A 17617-nucleotide genomic window follows, 5' to 3' on the forward strand; every position below is an offset into this window, starting at 1 on the left:
GCGTAGCTCAACCGGGCTACACCCCCCCAAGAAACTATGATAAATTAGTACTTTACTTTGTCAAATTTACATCTGAGATGCCCCATTCACATGCTTCAGCTGGCGATCAAAAACGCCGTTAACAAGCACGACAACATTAATAGGCTGTTAGTGAAAGTCGGGCACCTGGTGAAAAAGTGTACGCAAGAGCACAGAGGAAACCGACCAATTAGGTGTCCGCCCCACAAATGCCTGCGCCATTCGATGGAGCAGCCAGCTGCGGATGATTCAGTCGTTCATCCGGTTGTTCCAAAAATACCCGTTATGGTAAAACAAACTCAAGTCTAATGTTGCTAACATCACCCTGAATCAAGTACGGCAGCTGACGCACCTTGTCAGTGTGCTGACACCACTAGCAGACCTCACAGACAAAATGCAGAAGGAGCTGGGGAACCTGGGGATGATCCTCCCTGCTGTCACAGAAATCAAATCCCTGCTCACCGATTACACTCACGCTGCACTTCCAATGGGCATCGCTGCTTTTGCAGAAACATTGGCAAACAACGTGTCAATTCGCTATGGAATATACTATACTGATTAACATCTCATTTTAGCGTCAGTGTTAGATCCCCGTTTCAAGACAGAATGGATAATCCGAGATGAGTCTGTATGCAACAAATTCGGGGAGATAAAGTAAGGCTGTGGTTTAAGCTAAAAGTGAAATACATGCAGATTTTGTTCCTTTTTTGGAGTGAGCGGGGGGCGATTTGAGTGGAGCGCGATGAAAACTGCGTTGAGCGCTGAGCGATAATGAGCGGACTGGCCTGATGTGGCTTTGAGCGGGGGGAGCGGAGGGGTGAACAGCTCCATGAGCGAGGAGCTGAGATTCTAACCGCTCCACTCCGCTCATATGCTCTGTTCTGGGCTGATTCCTCACCGTTCTCATGATCATTGCAACTCCACGAGGAGAGATCTTGCATGGAGCCCCAGGCTGAGGGAGATTGACAGTTCTTTTGTGTTTCTTCCATTTGCGAATAATCGCACCAACTGTTGTCACCTTCTCACCAAGCTGCTTGGCGATGGTCTTGTAGCCCATTCCAGCCTTGTGTAGGTCTACAATCTTGTCCTTGACATCCTTGGAGAGCTCTTTGGTCTTGGCCATGGTGGAGAGTTTGGAATCTGAATGATTGATTGCTTCTGTGGACAGGTGTCTTTTATACAGGTAACAAACTGAGATTAGGAGCACTCCCTTTAAGAGTGTGCTCCTAATCTCAACTCGTTACCTGTATAAAAGACACCTGGGAGCCAGAAACCTTTCTGGTTGAGAGGGGGTCAAATACTTATTTCCCTAATTAAAATGCAAATCAATTTATAACATTTTTGACATGCGTTTTTCTGGATTTTTTTGTTGTTATTCTGTCTCTCACTGTTCAAATAAACCTACCATTAAGATGATAGACTAATCATTTCTTTGTCAGTGGGCAAACGTACAAAATCAGCAGGGGATCAAATACTTTTTTCCCTCACTGTATCTCTTAACACCATCCATATTGGATTTCTATTTGCCATATATTTTTAAACTGTACTGTGATGTTTTACAAAAGTTCTGAACCTTTTTATTCTCATTGTTTCTACAGATTGTAAATTGAAAATAAACATTTTTGCTAAAAGTATTATTATATTATTGATCGATTGACTATGACTTTTCAGATCACCCAGTAATGCTATCTGCAGGGTTAGCTCCAGATAAATATTGCAATCCTTTAGCCATTCGTGGACCTGTGTCCAAAAACAAGCTACAAATGGACAGTACCAAAACAAATGATCTAATGATTCTGTCTCTTCGCAGCAAAATCTGCAGAGCTGGGAAGATTGTATCCCCCATATAAATAACATTCTATTGGTTGCAAGAATTTTATATAATAATTTAAATTTGAATCCGGCGTCGTTTTGCATAAACACTATGCCATGGAATTGGTACGTCAAAAATCTCTTCTCAACTATTTTGCAATCTATATGGGACGGCTGTCAATCTTTACATGTTGTTGTTTATTTATTAGACATTCTTTCTTTTTTGTTTTTTATAAATATTTTTTTTAATTAAATGTATCGACCGAAGATTACACAATGCAGTAGTGTTATACCTGAATACAAATGAGTACGACCCTGCCTTACACAGGAAGCGGCACAGGTCCTAATCCAGGCACTTGTCATCTCCCGTCTGGATTACTGCAACTCGCTGTTGGCTGGGCTCCCTGCCTGTGCCATTAAACCCCTACAACTCATCCAGAATGCCGCAGCCCGTCTGGTGTTCAACCTTCCCAAGTTCTCTCACGTCACCCCGCTCCTCCGCACACTACACTGGCTTCCAGTTGAAGCTCGCATCTGCTACAAGACCATGGTGCTTGCCTACGGAGCTGTGAGGGGAACGGCACCTCCGTACCTTCAGGCTCTGATCAGTCCCTACACCCAAACGAGGGCATTGCGTTCATCCACCTCTGGCCTGCTGGCTCCCCTACCTCTGCTGAAGCACAGTTCCCGCTCAGCCCAGTCAAAACTGTTCGCTGCTCTGGCACCCCAATGGTGGAACAAGCTCCCTCACGACGCCAGGACAGCGGAGTCACTCACCACCTTCCGGAGACATTTGAAACCCCACCTCTTTAAGGAACACCTGGGATAGGATAAAGTAATCCTTCTAACTCCCCCCCTTACCCCACCCCACAATTTTTTTTTTCTAATTGTAAAGTGGTTATCCCACTGGCTATAAGGTGAATGCACCAATTTGTAAGTCGCTCTGGATAAGAGCGTCTGCTAAATGACGTAAATGTAAATGTAATACATGATTATATGTAATATTATTATTACTACTGAAATGAACTGCATTTCATTTTTCTCATTGCATTGTACTGTATTTACCGAAATGCTGTACCACTATACTGCTTTGGCAATATCAACAAATTGTATTTCATGCCAATAAAGCAATCTGAATTTGAATTTGATATTCCTGTGGAGAACAGTGAGGAAAGAGCATTTAGAACAAGAAGAATGCATATTACTATTAACATTCTATGATGACATTACCCTGTGGTGTTTGTGCCAAGCATCATTTCTGCTGACGGGCAGCAGGGATCACATATGAACTATGAAACAGTCCCATTAGACCCACGTGCTGAACATGGCAAGTGGCAAACAGGCAGAAAAGGTCATTGATCAGACGTGATTTATAACAGAGTGAGAGGGAGGAGGGAGGTGGGAGGGAAGAAGGATGGATGAAGGGAAGGAGGTGGGAGGGAAGTGGGTTAGGATGGAGCGTGAAAAAGAGGGAGGATGGACGTGTGAAGGTGTGAGCGTATGATAATGAAAAACATGATACACAATTTAGAGTGACATTTCCATTTGATGTTCACTCCACCTGCAAAAGGAGAGATGTCGGTCTCTGCCTTCCTCTCTGGCTGTTTGTTAAAATAGTTAAAGTAAAAACCCCAGACCCACACAACAAGGCCCCTCTCCATCCTTGTTGTCTAACTATCTAATGTGTCTCTGTCTCTAATAGAGAACCATTGTTGCATGCTTTCTCCTCCGTTGCCCCCCTCACCTTTCATTTCTCCTTTCCCTCACTCTCTCCATCCTTCTCCCAGGCAGCCATAAATACATGCTTTTCAGGGCACTGTTAGTAATGATGATATACCTATGTGCATGCAGCCTGTCTAACAATCCAAGTGGCCTGGCAGTCCAGCACCTGCTTATAACGACAAGCCAGATGAATAAAAACGAGAGGAGAACAGGGGTAGGAGGGAGTGATAGGGTGATGCAGTGATACAGGGGGACTAAATTACACCATCGTCTTCATCTCAGCGTCGTTTAGAGGGTGGAAGGTGATATGACGGCCATTCTCCCAGTTCCTTACTTATTCATGCTGAGTGAGGCCTTGAGTTGAGCAACTGCCAGACCTTGACCAAATAAAATAAAAGTCTATTTTGTTCATCCATCAGGTTGTTACAGTGATTCTGGCGTTGGACAGAGGGTCTCTCTCTCTCTCTCTCTCTCTCTCTCTCTCTCTCTCTCTCTCTCTCTCTCTCTCTCTCTCTCTCTCTCTCTCTCTCTCTCTCTCTCTCTCTCTCTCTCTCTCTCTCTCTCTCTCTCTCTCTCTCTCTCTCTCTCTCTCTCTCTCTCTCTCTCTCTCTCTCTCTCTCTCTCTCTCTCTCTCTCTCTCTCTCTCTCTCTCTCTCTCTCTCTCTCTCTCTCTCTCTCTCCCTCTCACTCTCTCAGAGCATGGGCCCATGAACAGGAGCCCAAGGTTAAAGACAGTGGGAGGATCCAGATTGGGTTACGTTACGGAGATGATGAATGAGTGTGTCATCCCTGTCGCCTTTCTGACTTCACACCGTCTAGCTTAGTAATCATCAGCCTGCCACACATTAATATTAAACTCCATCAAGCATCAGCAGGACCTGGCCGGCCCCAGCCATAACAAACCGGACAAGGTGTACTGGCTGTCTCTCCCCAAGGATGACACAAACACAGTAAACAGGAAAGGGCTGTTTGTTGTTGTGAGTTGTCCTCAAACAGTGTGAGTGTGTGAGAATGTATTAGAAATGGACCGAGGGCCATGAAATAAATAGGTTCAATAGGTGGAAAATATCCCATATAAATGTTGATTTACCCCTGAAACATTTTACACCAGATACGTTTAGGGCGTGCCTGGCGCACTAATAAAATTACATTAGTGATGAAAAAACAGGAATCATTGCATTTATCTCTTCCTCTACACCCCCGTCACACATCGCTCCACTCGCTAACGCCTCTATTCCGCAAAAAATTAAGGGAAACTGAAAACGCAGCAGAAATCATCGGAACGTGTAGAGTGGCATGTGGAACGCTAAATTGGATTCAATTAGTGGCTCATTCCTGCTGGGACCATTCATATGCATTACGGAGAGGACAAGAGCAGAGGAAAGAAGGGAGGGGGAACGGGTTGTGCTGAGGTACATTATAATTCTCTCTCTCTCCGTGTGTGCGTAGGCCTACACTTGAGTAATGGACTCCGGCATCTCCTGTCTCATTCATTCTCCATCCTAGACTCTCCTGGTTATTTTTCTAGGTGTTAAAAGCAGAGGGCCGGGAGAGGGGCGACAGAGGGTGATGAGAGAGGGGGATGACAGAGGGAGATGGGGGGTGTCAGGGGGCCATTCGTGTGGCTTGTGAAAGCATTACCTAAACCCTTGCCCCTAAGCCTCTCCTCCATTGTTTTATCAATGTGTCTGTCTGGAGGGTGTGTGGAAAGGGAGGCAGATGGGGGACATACGGTACGTGTGTGTGTCTCTACGTGTGTGTGTGCGTGTGTGCGTGTATATGATTGTGTGTGTGTGTGTATGTGTGTGTGTGGACAGTGAGTAATAGGGATCTTTGTCTCTGGAGCCTCCTAACATCATTACAGTCAGTCATGTTTATATCACTGCACTAAGAGACATGTGTGACAGTGTGTGTGTGTACCTCTGGCCCTGCGGTGCCTGTAGTATCCTGGGGAGTGAAGACAGATGGCTCATAAAAACATACCTCTTCCCAGTTTACGCTTCCTTTCCTTCGCTGAAATACATTTTCTCATCATCCTCCGTCTTTGCATGGTGGGTACAAATAGCAGAATAGACGCAAGGATGTGTAGATTTATCTGGGAAGATTTTATAACTTGTAGTCGATGTCTGGCGTAATGGGAGCAATGGTAAATTAGTTGTGAGTAACACCACTTATTGGTAGCCTTTACATGTATTACAACTATTGGTGACTATCTGATTACAGTTGCTTCAAGATGTCCACCATTGTTCCTGTACCCAAGAAAAGTAACTGAACTAAATGACTATCGCCCCATAGTACTCATTTCTGTCATCATGAAGTGCTTTGAGAGGCTAGCTGTAAGTCACTCTGTATAAGAGCGTCTGTTAAATGACTAAAATATACATGTAAATGTAGTTAAGGATCATATCACCTCCACCTTACCCGACACCCTAGACCCACTGCAATTTGCATACCACCCCAATAGATCCATGGACGGCGCAATTGCCATAGCACTGCACACTGTCCTATCCCATCTGGACAAGAGGAATACCTATGTAAGAATGCTGTTCATTGACTACAGCTCAGCCTTCAACACCATAGTACCCTTCAAGCTCATCATTAAGCTTGGGGCCGTGGGTCTGAATCCCGCCCTGTGCAACTGGTTCCTGGACTTCCTAACGGGCGGTGAAGGTAGGCAACAGCACCTCCACTACGCTGATCCTCAACACAGGGGCCCCAAAAGGGTGTGTGCCCAGCCCCCTCCTGTACTCCCTGTTCACCCATGACTATGTGGCCACGCACATCTCCAAGTCAATCACCAAATTTGCAGATGACACAACAGAGGTAGGCCTGATTACCAACAACGACGAGACAACCTACAGGAAAGAGGTGAGGGCCCTGGCGGAGTGGTGCCAGGAAAATAACCTCTCCCTCAATGTCAACAAAACGAAAAAGCTGATCGTGGACTTCAGGAGACAGCAGAGGGAGCACGCCACCATCCACATCGACGAGGCCGCAGTGGAGAAGGTGAAAAGCTTCAAGTTCCTCGGCGTACACATCACTGACAATCTGAAATGGTCCACCAACACAGACAGGAGGCTGAATAAATTAGTCTTGGCCCCTAAGACCCTCACAAACTTTTACAGATGCACCATTGAGAGCATCACCGCCTGGTACGGCAACTGCACCGTCTGTAACCACAGGGATGGTCTGCTCAACGCATCACCGGGGGCACCCTGCCTGCCCTCCAGGACATCTACAGCACCCGGTGTCACAGGAAGGCCAGAAAGATCATCAAGGACCTCAGCAACCCGAGCCACGACCTGTTCACCCCGCTACCATCCAGAAGGCAAGGTCACTACAGGTGCATCAAAGCTGGGACCGAAAGACTGAAAAACAGCTTCTATCTCCAGGCCATCAAACTGTTAAATAATCACCGCTAGCCGGCCTATGCCCAGTATCCTGCCCTGAACTTTATTCACTGTCACTAGTCGGCTACCACCCTATTACTCAACCCTGCACCTTAGAGGCTACTGCCTATGTACATTGACATGGAACACTGGTCACTTTAATAACGGAACACTGGTCACTTTAATAATGTTTACATACTGTTTAAGCCACTTCATACATATGTACAGTGGGGAAAAAAAGTATTTAGTCAGCCACCAATTGTGCAAGTTCTCCCACTTAAAAAGATGAGAGAGGCCTGTAATTTTCATCATAGGTACACGTCAACTATGACAGACAAATTGAGAAAAGAAAATCCAGAAAATCACATTGTAGGATTTTTTATGAATTTATTTGCAAATTATGGTGGAAAATAAGTATTTGGTCACCTACAAACAAGCAAGATTTCTGGCTCTCACAGACCAGTAACTTCTTCTTTAAGAGGCTCCTCTGTCCTCCACTCGTTACCTGTATTAATGGCACCTGTTTGAACTTGTTATCAGTATAAAAGACACCTGTCCACAACCTCAAACAGTCACACTCCAAACTCCACTATGGCCAAGACCAAAGAGCTGTCAAAGGACACCAGAAAAAAAATTGTAGACCTGCACCAGGCTGGGAAGACTGAATCTGCAATAGGTAAGCAGCTTGGTTTGAAGAAATCAACTGTGGGAGCAATTATTAGGAAATGGAAGACATACAAGACCACTGATAATCTCCCTCGATCTGGGGCTCCACGCAAGATCTCACCCCGTGGGGTCAAAATGATCACAAGAACAGTGAGCAAAAATCCCAGAACCACACGGGGGACCTAGTGAATGACCTGCAGAGAGCTGGGACCAAAGTAACAAAGCCTACCATCAGTAACACACTACGCCGCCAGGGACTCAAATCCTGCAGTGCTAGACGTGTCCCCCTGCTTAAGCCAGTACATGTCCAGGCCCGTCTGAAGTTTGCTAGAGTGCATCCAGAAGAGGATTGGGAGAAAGTCACATGGTCAGATGAAACCAAAATAGAACTTTTTTGGTAAAAACTCAACTTGTCGTGTTTGGAGGACAAAGAATGCTGAGTTGCATCCAAAGAACACCATACCTACTGTGAAGCATGGGAGTGAAAACATCATACTTTGGGGCTGTTTTTCTGCAAAGGGACCAGGACGACTGATCCGTGTAAAGGAAAAATGAATGGAGCCATGTATCGTGAGATTTTGAGTGAAAACCTCCTTCCATCAGCAAGGGCATTGAAGATGAAACGTGGCTGGGTCTTTCAGCATGACAATGATCCCAAACACACCGCCCGGGCAACGAAGGAGTGGCTTCGTAAGAAGCATTTCAAGGTCCTGGAGTCTCCAGATCTCAACCCCATAGAAAATCTTTGGAGGGAGTTGAAAGTCCGTGTTGCCCAGCGACAGCCCCAAAACATCACTGCTCTAGAGGAGATCTGCATGGAGGAATGGGCCAAAATACCAGCAACAGTGTGTGAAAACCTTGTGAAGACTTACAGAAAACGTTTGACCTGTGTCATTGCCAACAAAGGGTATATAACAAAGTATTGAGAAACTTTTGATATTGACCAAATACTTATTTTCCACCATAATTTGCAAATAATTCATTAAAAATCCTACAATGTGATTTTCTGGATTTTTTTTTCTCATTTTGTCTGTCATAGTTGACGTGTACCTATGATGAAAATTACAGGCCTCTCTCATCTTTTTAAGTGGGAGAACTTGCACAATTGGTGGCTGACTAAATACTTTTTTTCCCCACTGTATATACTGTATTCTAGTCAAAGCCTATCCTATTTAACTATTGCTGTACATAATATATTCTATCCTACCTATTCTTCAGATATACTACATATTCTATCCATATACTGTCCATAATGTCTATACATCCCATCAAAAAAGTGTTAAACAAAGTAGCCACCTTTGCCGAGATGACAGCTTTGCACACTCTTGGCATTCTCTCAACCAGCTTCATGGGGTAGTCACCTGGAATACATTTCAATTAACAGGTGCCTTATTAAAAGTTAATTTGTGGAATTTCTTTCCTTCTTAATGCGTTTGAGCCAATCAGTTGTATTGTGACAAGGTAGGGGTGGTATACAGAAGATAGCCCTATTTGGCAAAAGACCAAGTCCATATTATGGCAAGAATATCTCAAATAAGTAAAGAGAAATGACAGTCCATCATTACTTTAAGACATGAAGGTCAGTCAATACGGAACATTTCAAGAACTTTGAAAGTTTCTTCAAGTGCCGTTGCAAAAACCATCAAGTGCTATGATGAAACTGGCTTTCATGAGGACCGCGACAGGAAAGGAAGACCCAGAGTTACCTCTGCTGCAGAGGATAAGTCCATTAGAGTTACCAGCCTGAGAAATTGCAGCCCAAATAAATGCTTCACAGAGTTCAAGAAACAGACACATCTCAACATCAACTGTTGAGAGGAGACTGTGTGAATCAGGCCTTCATGGCCGAATTGGTGCAAAGAAACCACTACTAAAGGATACCAATAAGAAGAAGAGACTTGCTTGGGCCAAGAAACACAAGCAATGGACATTAGAGCGGTGGCAATTTGTCCTTTGGTCTACAGTCCAAATTTGAGATTTTTGGTTCCAACTGCCGTGTCTTTGTGAGACGCAGTGTGGGTGAACGGATGATCTCCGCATGTGTATTTCCCACCGTAAAGCATGGAGGAGGAGGTGTTATGGTGTGGGGGTGCTTTGCTGGTGACACTGTCTGTGATTTATTTAGAATTCAAGGCACACTTAACCAGCATGTCTACCACAGCATTCTGCAGCGATACGCCATCCCATCTGGTTTGGGCTTAGTGGGACTATCATTTGTTTTTCAACAGGACAATGACCCAATACAGCTCCAGGCTGTGTAAGGGCTATTTGACCATGAAGGAGCGTGATGGAGTGCTGCATCAGATGACCTGACCTCCACAATCACCCAACCTCAACCCAATTGAGATGGTTTGGGATGAGTTGGACCGCAGAGTGAAGGAAAAGCAGCCAACAAGTGCTCAGCATATGTGGGAACTCCTTCAAGACTGTTGGAAATTATTCCAGGTGAAGCTGGTTGAGAGAATGCCAAGAGTGTGAAAAGCTGTCATCAAAGCTGTCATCAAATATATGTTGATTTGTTTAACACTTTTGATTACCACATGATTCCATATGTGTTATTTTATAGTTTTGATGTCTTCACTATTATTCTATAATGTAGAAAATAGTAAAAATAAAGAAAAACCCTTAAATGAGTAGGTGTGTCCAAACTTTTGACTGGTAATGTATATACAGTGGGGAGAACAAGTATTTGATACACTGCTGATTTTGCAGGTTTTCCTACTTACAAAGCATGTAGAGGTCTGTAATTTTTATCATATGTACACTTCAACTGTGAAAATCCAGAAAATCACATTGTATGAGTTTTAAGTAATTAATTTGCATTTTATTGCATGACATAAGTATTTGATTAATCAGAAAAGCAGAACTTAATATTTGGTACAGAAACCTTTGTTTGCAATTACAGAGATCATGCATTTCCTGTAGGTCTTGACCAGGTTTGCACACACTGCAGCAGGGATTTTGGCCTACTCCTCCATACAGACCTTCTCCAGATCCTTCAGGTTTCGGGCTGTCGCTGGGCAATACAGACTTTCAGCTCCCTCCAAAGATTTTCTATTGGGTTCAGGTCTGGAGACTGGCTAGGCCACCCCAGGACCTTGAGATGCTTCTTACGGAGCCACTCCTTAGTTGCCCTGGCTGTGTGTTTCGGGTCGTTGTCATGCTGGAAGACCCAGCCACGACCCATCTTCAATGCTCTTACTGAGGGAAGGAGGTTGTTGGCCAAGATCTCGCGATACATGGCCCCATCCATCCTCCCCTCTATACGGTGCAGTTGTCCTGTCCCCTTTGCAGAAAAGCATCCCCAAAGAATGATGTTTCCACCTCCATGCTTCACGGTTGGGATGGTGTTCTTGGGGTTGTACTCATCCTTCTTCTTCCTCCAAACACCGTGAGTGGAGTTTAGACCAAAAAGCTCTATTTTTGTCTCATCAGACCACATGACCTTCTCCCATTCCTCCTCTGGATCATCCAGATGGTCATTGGAAACTTCAGACGGGCCTGGACATGCGCTGGCTTGAGCAGGGGGACCTTGCATGCGCTGCAGGATTTTAATCCATGACGGCGTAGTGTGTTACTAATGGTTTTCTTTGAGACTGTGGTCCCAGCTCTCTTCAGGTCATTGACCAGGTCCTGCCGTGTAGTTCTGGGCTGATCCCTCACCTTCCTCATGATCATTGATGCCCCACGAGGTGAGATCTTGCATGGAGCCCCAGACCGAGGGTGATTGACCGTCATCTTGAACTTCTTCCATTTTCTAATAATTGCGCCAACAGTTGTTGCCTTCTCACCAAGCTGCTTGCCTATTGTCATGTAGCCCATCCCAGCCTTGTGCAGGTCTACAATTTTATCCCTGATGTCCTTACACAGCTCTCTGGTCTTGGCCATTGTGGAGAGGTTGGAGTCTGTTTGATTGAGTGTGTGGACAGGTGTCTTTTATACAGGTAACGAGTTCAAACAGGTGCAGTTAATACTGGTAATGAGTGGAGAACAGGAGGGCTTCTTAAAGAAAAACTAACAGGTCTGTGAGAGCCGGAATTCTTACTGGTTGGTAGGTGATCAAATACTTATGTCATGCAATAAAATGCAAATTAATTACTTAAAAATCATACAATGTGATTTTCTGGATTTTTGTTTTAGATTCCGTCTCTCACAGTTGAAGTGTACCTATGATAAAAATTACAGACCTCTACATGCTTTGTAAGTAGGAAAACCTGCAAAATCGGCAGTGTATCAAATACTTGTTCTCCCCACTGTATATATTTATAGTCTGGACCTAATATTTCTATATTTCTTAATTCCATTCTTTTACTTTTTTTTTATTTGTGTGTATTGTTAGATATTACTGCACTGTTAGAGCTAGGAACACAAGCATTTCGCTACACCCGCAATAACATCTGCTAAATATGTGTAAGCGACCAATAAAATGTGATTTGATTTTAATTAAAGAAAGGCTATTCGTTGATCACTTTAAATAGAGAGAATGTGTGTGTGAGACAGAAAGCGAAAGACAGAGAGAGTGAGAGATAACATAAGACACTGACCTCTCTGCCCTCTTTCCCACCTCTCTAATTTGTTACTTCCTGGTCTCTAATCTGCCGTGGGCTTTGCTTTGCCCAACGCTGATAAAAACAGTCCCTCACATCTTCCCTCCTCACCCTGCTACTAACCCTAACCCCAAACTGGAAACACACCTCACCCACCACACACAGGGTTCACGTCTTGAAATTAGGTTCAGAGGTTTACCACACAGCCAGGGACAGACTCAGTTTCCATCTAGGAATGGGGTCTTGGAATGGGGTTCATCTGGGAAGGAGGCCTTCAGGGCCGGAGTGCTATTCCCAAGATAATGGGATAATGGCAGTACAGTGGTGACAGAGTTAAGGCAGCTGCAGCTGGGAGTGTGTGTGTGTGTGTCTGTTTGTGTGCTCCAAACACTCGCACCTCCTAGACTACATTATCTTCCGTCAGTGCGACCAAAAGCAGGTACTAGTGAACCGAGCCATGCTGGACTGACCACCGGTTGATCAATTCCAAGCTTCGAATTGAGATTCACTCACACCACCCAAGGAAGGCCCTGAATAAGAGACAACTGTAATGCCCTCAAAAACCCTGCCACCATTAACAACTTATGCCGTCTCTACACCAAACTCCCCCCAACCCTCTCGGATTCTGCCCCCAACACCACATGGACTGAGCTGCACTCAGCCATCATCGAGGCAGTCTCCGAATCAGTCAGGTACACCAAAAAGCGTTGCCAAGACTGGTTTGATGAGAATGCTTCTGACATTCACACACTCCTACAAAACAAATGCCAAGCCCACAAAGCACTCCTGTCCAACCCAGACTCCCCCACTCTCCAATCCTCCCTCTCCCAGGGTCAAAAAATCAGATGAGATCCAAAGTCTAGCAGATGCAAACAACACCCAAGGGTTCTATGATGCCATTAAAGCCCTCTACGGCCCGCAGAAACAAGCCTCGGTCAGGTCTGCCCATGGAAACACACTTTTCAAAGTCCGTCAGAGGATCTTGGAGAGATGGGTAGAGCACTTTGGAAACCTCCTTAACCACACCAACCCAACAAACCTGCTCATCCTGTACACACATCCCCACCATTCATGAACCAGACAAGAAGGGTGACAAAGCAGCTTGTGGTAACAGCAGAGGCATCTCCCTCCTTTCAGTCAGCAGGAAGGTCATTGCCAGGTTAATGCGCTATCTACTCACGGAGCACTTATCTGAAAACATCCTCCCAGAATCCCAGCGAGGCTTCAGGAAAGGCAGGAGCACCCCCGGCATGATTTTTGTGGCCAAACAACTGCAGAAAAAGTGCCGGGAACAAAACAAAGGCCTCTACATGATAAACCTCATCAAAGCCTTTGACACCATCAAATGTGAGATCATCTGGCAGCATCTCACCAAACTTGAGGTGCCTCCCAAGTTTCTGAGTGTCTTAAAACAATTCCATGAAAGAATGCATGCCAGAGTGGTGCTTGGTGGGCTTCAATCAGAGCCCTTTAGCGTAGAGGTTGGGGTCAAGCAAGGCTGTGTTCTGGCTCCGGACATTTTTAACATGCTCCTTTTCTGCAGTTACAAGCCTGTCAAACAACTCCCTCGGCTCAACCGACGGAATACAGCTACAGTACCGTCCAAATGGAAACCTCTTCAAGCCCACACAAAAAACAGAACCCAAATAGATCTTTGAATTCTAGTATGCAGATGACTGTGCACGTCTGGCTCATACCCCAGAATCCATGCAACACACCTTCAACCTGGTCTCCTCCTCCATGTCGGCCTCCAAGTCAATACCTAAAAGACAGTAATTGCACAACTTTCTTCCAATTGCGCTAACCCACCCCTACCCCCCATCCACAAGAGGAGCATTCGTCATCATCGACATCGATGTACTAAGAGTGAGTGTGTGTGAACAGACACCCACCAGGCTAGTGAAAAGATACTGCTGCTGTATATGTGTGTGTGGCCGTGCCGTTTTCTCTGTTGTTTTTTTGGGTATCATTCATGCTTCATTACAGTTAGCCTGCTATGGTATGGGTGGTCAGCTCTCTCAGTTGTTAAAGGGTTATCTGTGCTTAGTTAGGTTAGTCACAGAACATTATCAGATATGTTACTACTTTGCTGTGGGTTGTAAGTTGCTACTGGTGGACTGCTTTGGGATGGATGGCCAGTTTTTTCAGCTTGCCAGTGATATTACATTAGTCATGCGTCATTACCAGCTCCTGATGTGGTTGCTATGGAATGCAACAGTAGATATGGTTGCTATGGAATGCTATAATGCAACAGTAGCTATTTATATAGCTCTGAAATGGGTTGCCAGTGCACAGTGAAATACTTGTAAGATCATTTGACCCATATACAGACCATGGTGCTATCTTTATAAAAGGGGCTATAGTTAGTACATCTGACACTCACGCACTTATACATCTGTTACTGGTTATCATGTGACTCTCTCTGACCCCTACTCACTAATCCATTTCAACTGTAAAGGAATCTCATGGCCATATGTCTTCCTTTAATTCATACCAGGCCCGCGGACGGAGTGGGTTTGAAAATAGCGTTAAAATAACATGACAGTCTCGTCATCCTCCTGACACCCAAGAGGACACCAGCGTAGCTGACATACCCAACGTGCCATTACATCCCTCTTGCATCACCCAGCCTTGGACTTCATTACTCAGCACTAGGATATCATATACAGTAGGTAACATTTATAGATGGTGACAAGGTATTTTTTTATATCAATTTGCTGTCAGCATACAGTAGATAGACTAACAAAAGTGATTAGCAATCTAACATGTAATTGTGTATTTTAATATGTGTAATCAGTTGAGAGAATATAGTGTAAGACCATATAGGGGGGTGATTTAGTTTTATGTGTTCTGTGATGTCACGAGAGGCTGTGTCCTGGAGGGACGTTACATCCCCCTGAGGTGGCTGCAAACCCAGACAGCTATGGCTCCATCTGCTGGTATGGTCGGGAACTCCACCCCTCTATGGCCAATCTTCCCACGCAGCTGAAACAAATGAGGAGCTGATGAGCTGAAGGTTTGGGAAGGGAAGAGACACAATCTCCAACCTGGGCTCTCTGGAGGACAAGAGTGCTGCACGTCCACTTCCATGAGGAATATAAGGATTTGGAGATACTTACCTTTGGGAAATACTCACCTTTGGATATATGCACCTGTGGAAATACGTGAGAGACATTTGGAAGGACTCTTTGCTGGGTTGGCCACTAGCTGCAACGTGGACTACACAATCCCGCTGAAAGCTGTGTAGCCTCTCGTGACGTCACAGATGGTGGAGAATACAGGCACGCTCAAGCGTTAATAGTGCATGTCAGAGGAGGATACCGAAGGTTTGATCACCCAGTTTTCCAAGTTGGCCGTAGGCTCCCCGCCGACTGAAATGGAGGACATATTGAAAGCCCTTGTTGCTGGCCAGCACGCCCAGATGCAAGCAAACGTGGCTCTCTTGGAGGAGCAAAAGAAAGCCAACCTTCTGAAGGCAGAGGAATTGCAGTTGCAGAGACAGAGGGTTGTCCAAAATACCCGCCCAATAAAGGCAAGTGACTTTATATCTAAGATGGGAGCTACCGATGACATTGAGGCATACCTGCATGCATTTGAGGCCACGGCCACTAGGGAAGCCTGGCCCAAGCAACAGTGGGTTGGTCTGTTAGCCCCCTTTCTAACCGGGGAATCGCTGAATGCTGTCCGGGACCTGGGCCCTGACCAGGTTACTGACTATGATGCCCTGAAGTCTGAGATCCTCAGCAGATATGGACTCACAAAGTTTGGTATGGCCCAGCGCTTTCACAGCTGGACCTTCCAACCAGACCAACCTCCTCGGGCGCAGATGCATGAACTTGTCCGAATCGCAAGGAAATGGCTGGATCCGCAGAGGAATACAGCAGCGGCGGTGGTGGAGGCCGTTGTGGTGAATCGTTACCTCACGCGCCCCTGCCTTATGAGGCAAAACGGTTCATCAGTCAACAGGCCTTGACCACGGCTGATCTGACCGTGGAAGCTGTGGAAAAGTACCAGGCCACAGCGGAGATGCTGAATGCTTCCCGAAAAGACCCCAGGAGGGCGGCCCCACCACAAATGGGAAGAACCCGTCCCAAAGGACCCCAAGGTCTCGAACCCAGCCCCGTCAGGACTTATCCCGGCTCCAGGGGGAGCCAGAAACCAGGCGGGTCCAAGAAGAGTACACCAGGAGGGGGAAACTTCGACAGTGTTACCGGTGTGGGGAGATGGGACATATCTCCTGGCAGTGTGGGAAACCAGCCGATGAACCTATGCCCACTGCGGAGTCCTCCAGCTCAGCACCCACACACCGTTTTGCCTCGCTCTTGGGAGTCGTAGATGGCGGCCCAGATCGACCCCCCACCTGCCCGGTAACTGTGAATCACCATGATGTGGAGGCCTTACTGGATTCTGGTAGCCGGGCCACCCTGGTGCGTAAGGGATTTGGTGGGCCCAACGTGTCTGACCCCGGGAAAGTCCTCCCAGTTTCCTGTGTCCATGGGGACACCAGAGAATACCCCCTTACTGAACTTACAATGACCAGCACACGGGGAACCATACACACGACGGCGGGGGTGGTTGATTCCCTCCCCGTCCCTGTCCTAATTGGACGAGACTGCCCAGCCTTTTACCCACTCTGGAGAGAGTCTCAGGAGAGGATAACCCGAGTACCTCGGAAACGGAGAGGCAAGACTCATCCTGGGAAGGCTCCGGTGCAATCCTCCGAATTGCTCACTCCCGCCCGGGCTCTGATAGGGATGGCAGGTGCCCAGACCGACACAGAGACGGAGCTACAGAATCTGGACAAAGAACTGTCTGGTCTGAAGGGGACCGCTGAGAGGTATCGTTTGTTAAAGCAACAGTTAGACATGAAGACAGAAGAGTTAGATATCCTCCAGGCTAAACTCCAACAGAGCTCCTTCCTAAGCAACAGGAGGAGCTGGAGAGGCTGCGCAGGACCATCGAGGAGTGTGAGGAGACCCTGCGCAGTAGTAAGGAGGTCCAGAAGAAGGCAGAGGAGAAGTACAAGGTGTTGGAGAACAAGATGAAGAATGCGGAGGCAGAGAGAGAGAAGGAACTGAAAGCTGCTCAACAGAAGCTAAACTCTGCTAAAACCAAGGCTGATGCGTTCAGTAAGAAACTCAAGGAGAGACAACAGGAGGCTGAGTCCCTGGTCCTAGAGTTGGAGGAGTTGAAGAGAGAGCAGTCTGGCAAGCACCACGGCAATGCGGACGCCCTCTCCCGGCGTGATGCCTTCTTCGCTGCCTTTACCCCGACGAGGACGTCGGTCCCGAGGAGGGGGGATGTGTGATGTCACGAGAGGCTGTGTCCTGGAGGGACGTTACATCCCCCTGAGGTGGCTGCAAACCCAGACAGCTATGGCTCCATCTGCTGGTATGGTCGGGAACTCCACCCCTCTATGGCCAATCTTCCCACGCAGCTGAAACAAATGAGGAGCTGATGAGC

General features: G+C 46.3%; 1 protein-coding gene across 2 annotated transcripts in view; it reads right to left on the reverse strand.

Annotated features, from left to right (window-relative positions):
* The window catches only part of LOC121550072 (semaphorin-5A), a 203419-nt gene that overhangs the window by 46064 nt on the left and 139738 nt on the right, over positions 1-17617 (reverse strand). The gene's annotated exons all lie outside the window — the stretch shown is intronic.

This window comes from Coregonus clupeaformis, chromosome 34, assembly GCF_020615455.1.
Source record: "Coregonus clupeaformis isolate EN_2021a chromosome 34, ASM2061545v1, whole genome shotgun sequence".
Classification (NCBI taxonomy): Eukaryota; Metazoa; Chordata; class Actinopteri; order Salmoniformes; family Salmonidae; genus Coregonus; species Coregonus clupeaformis.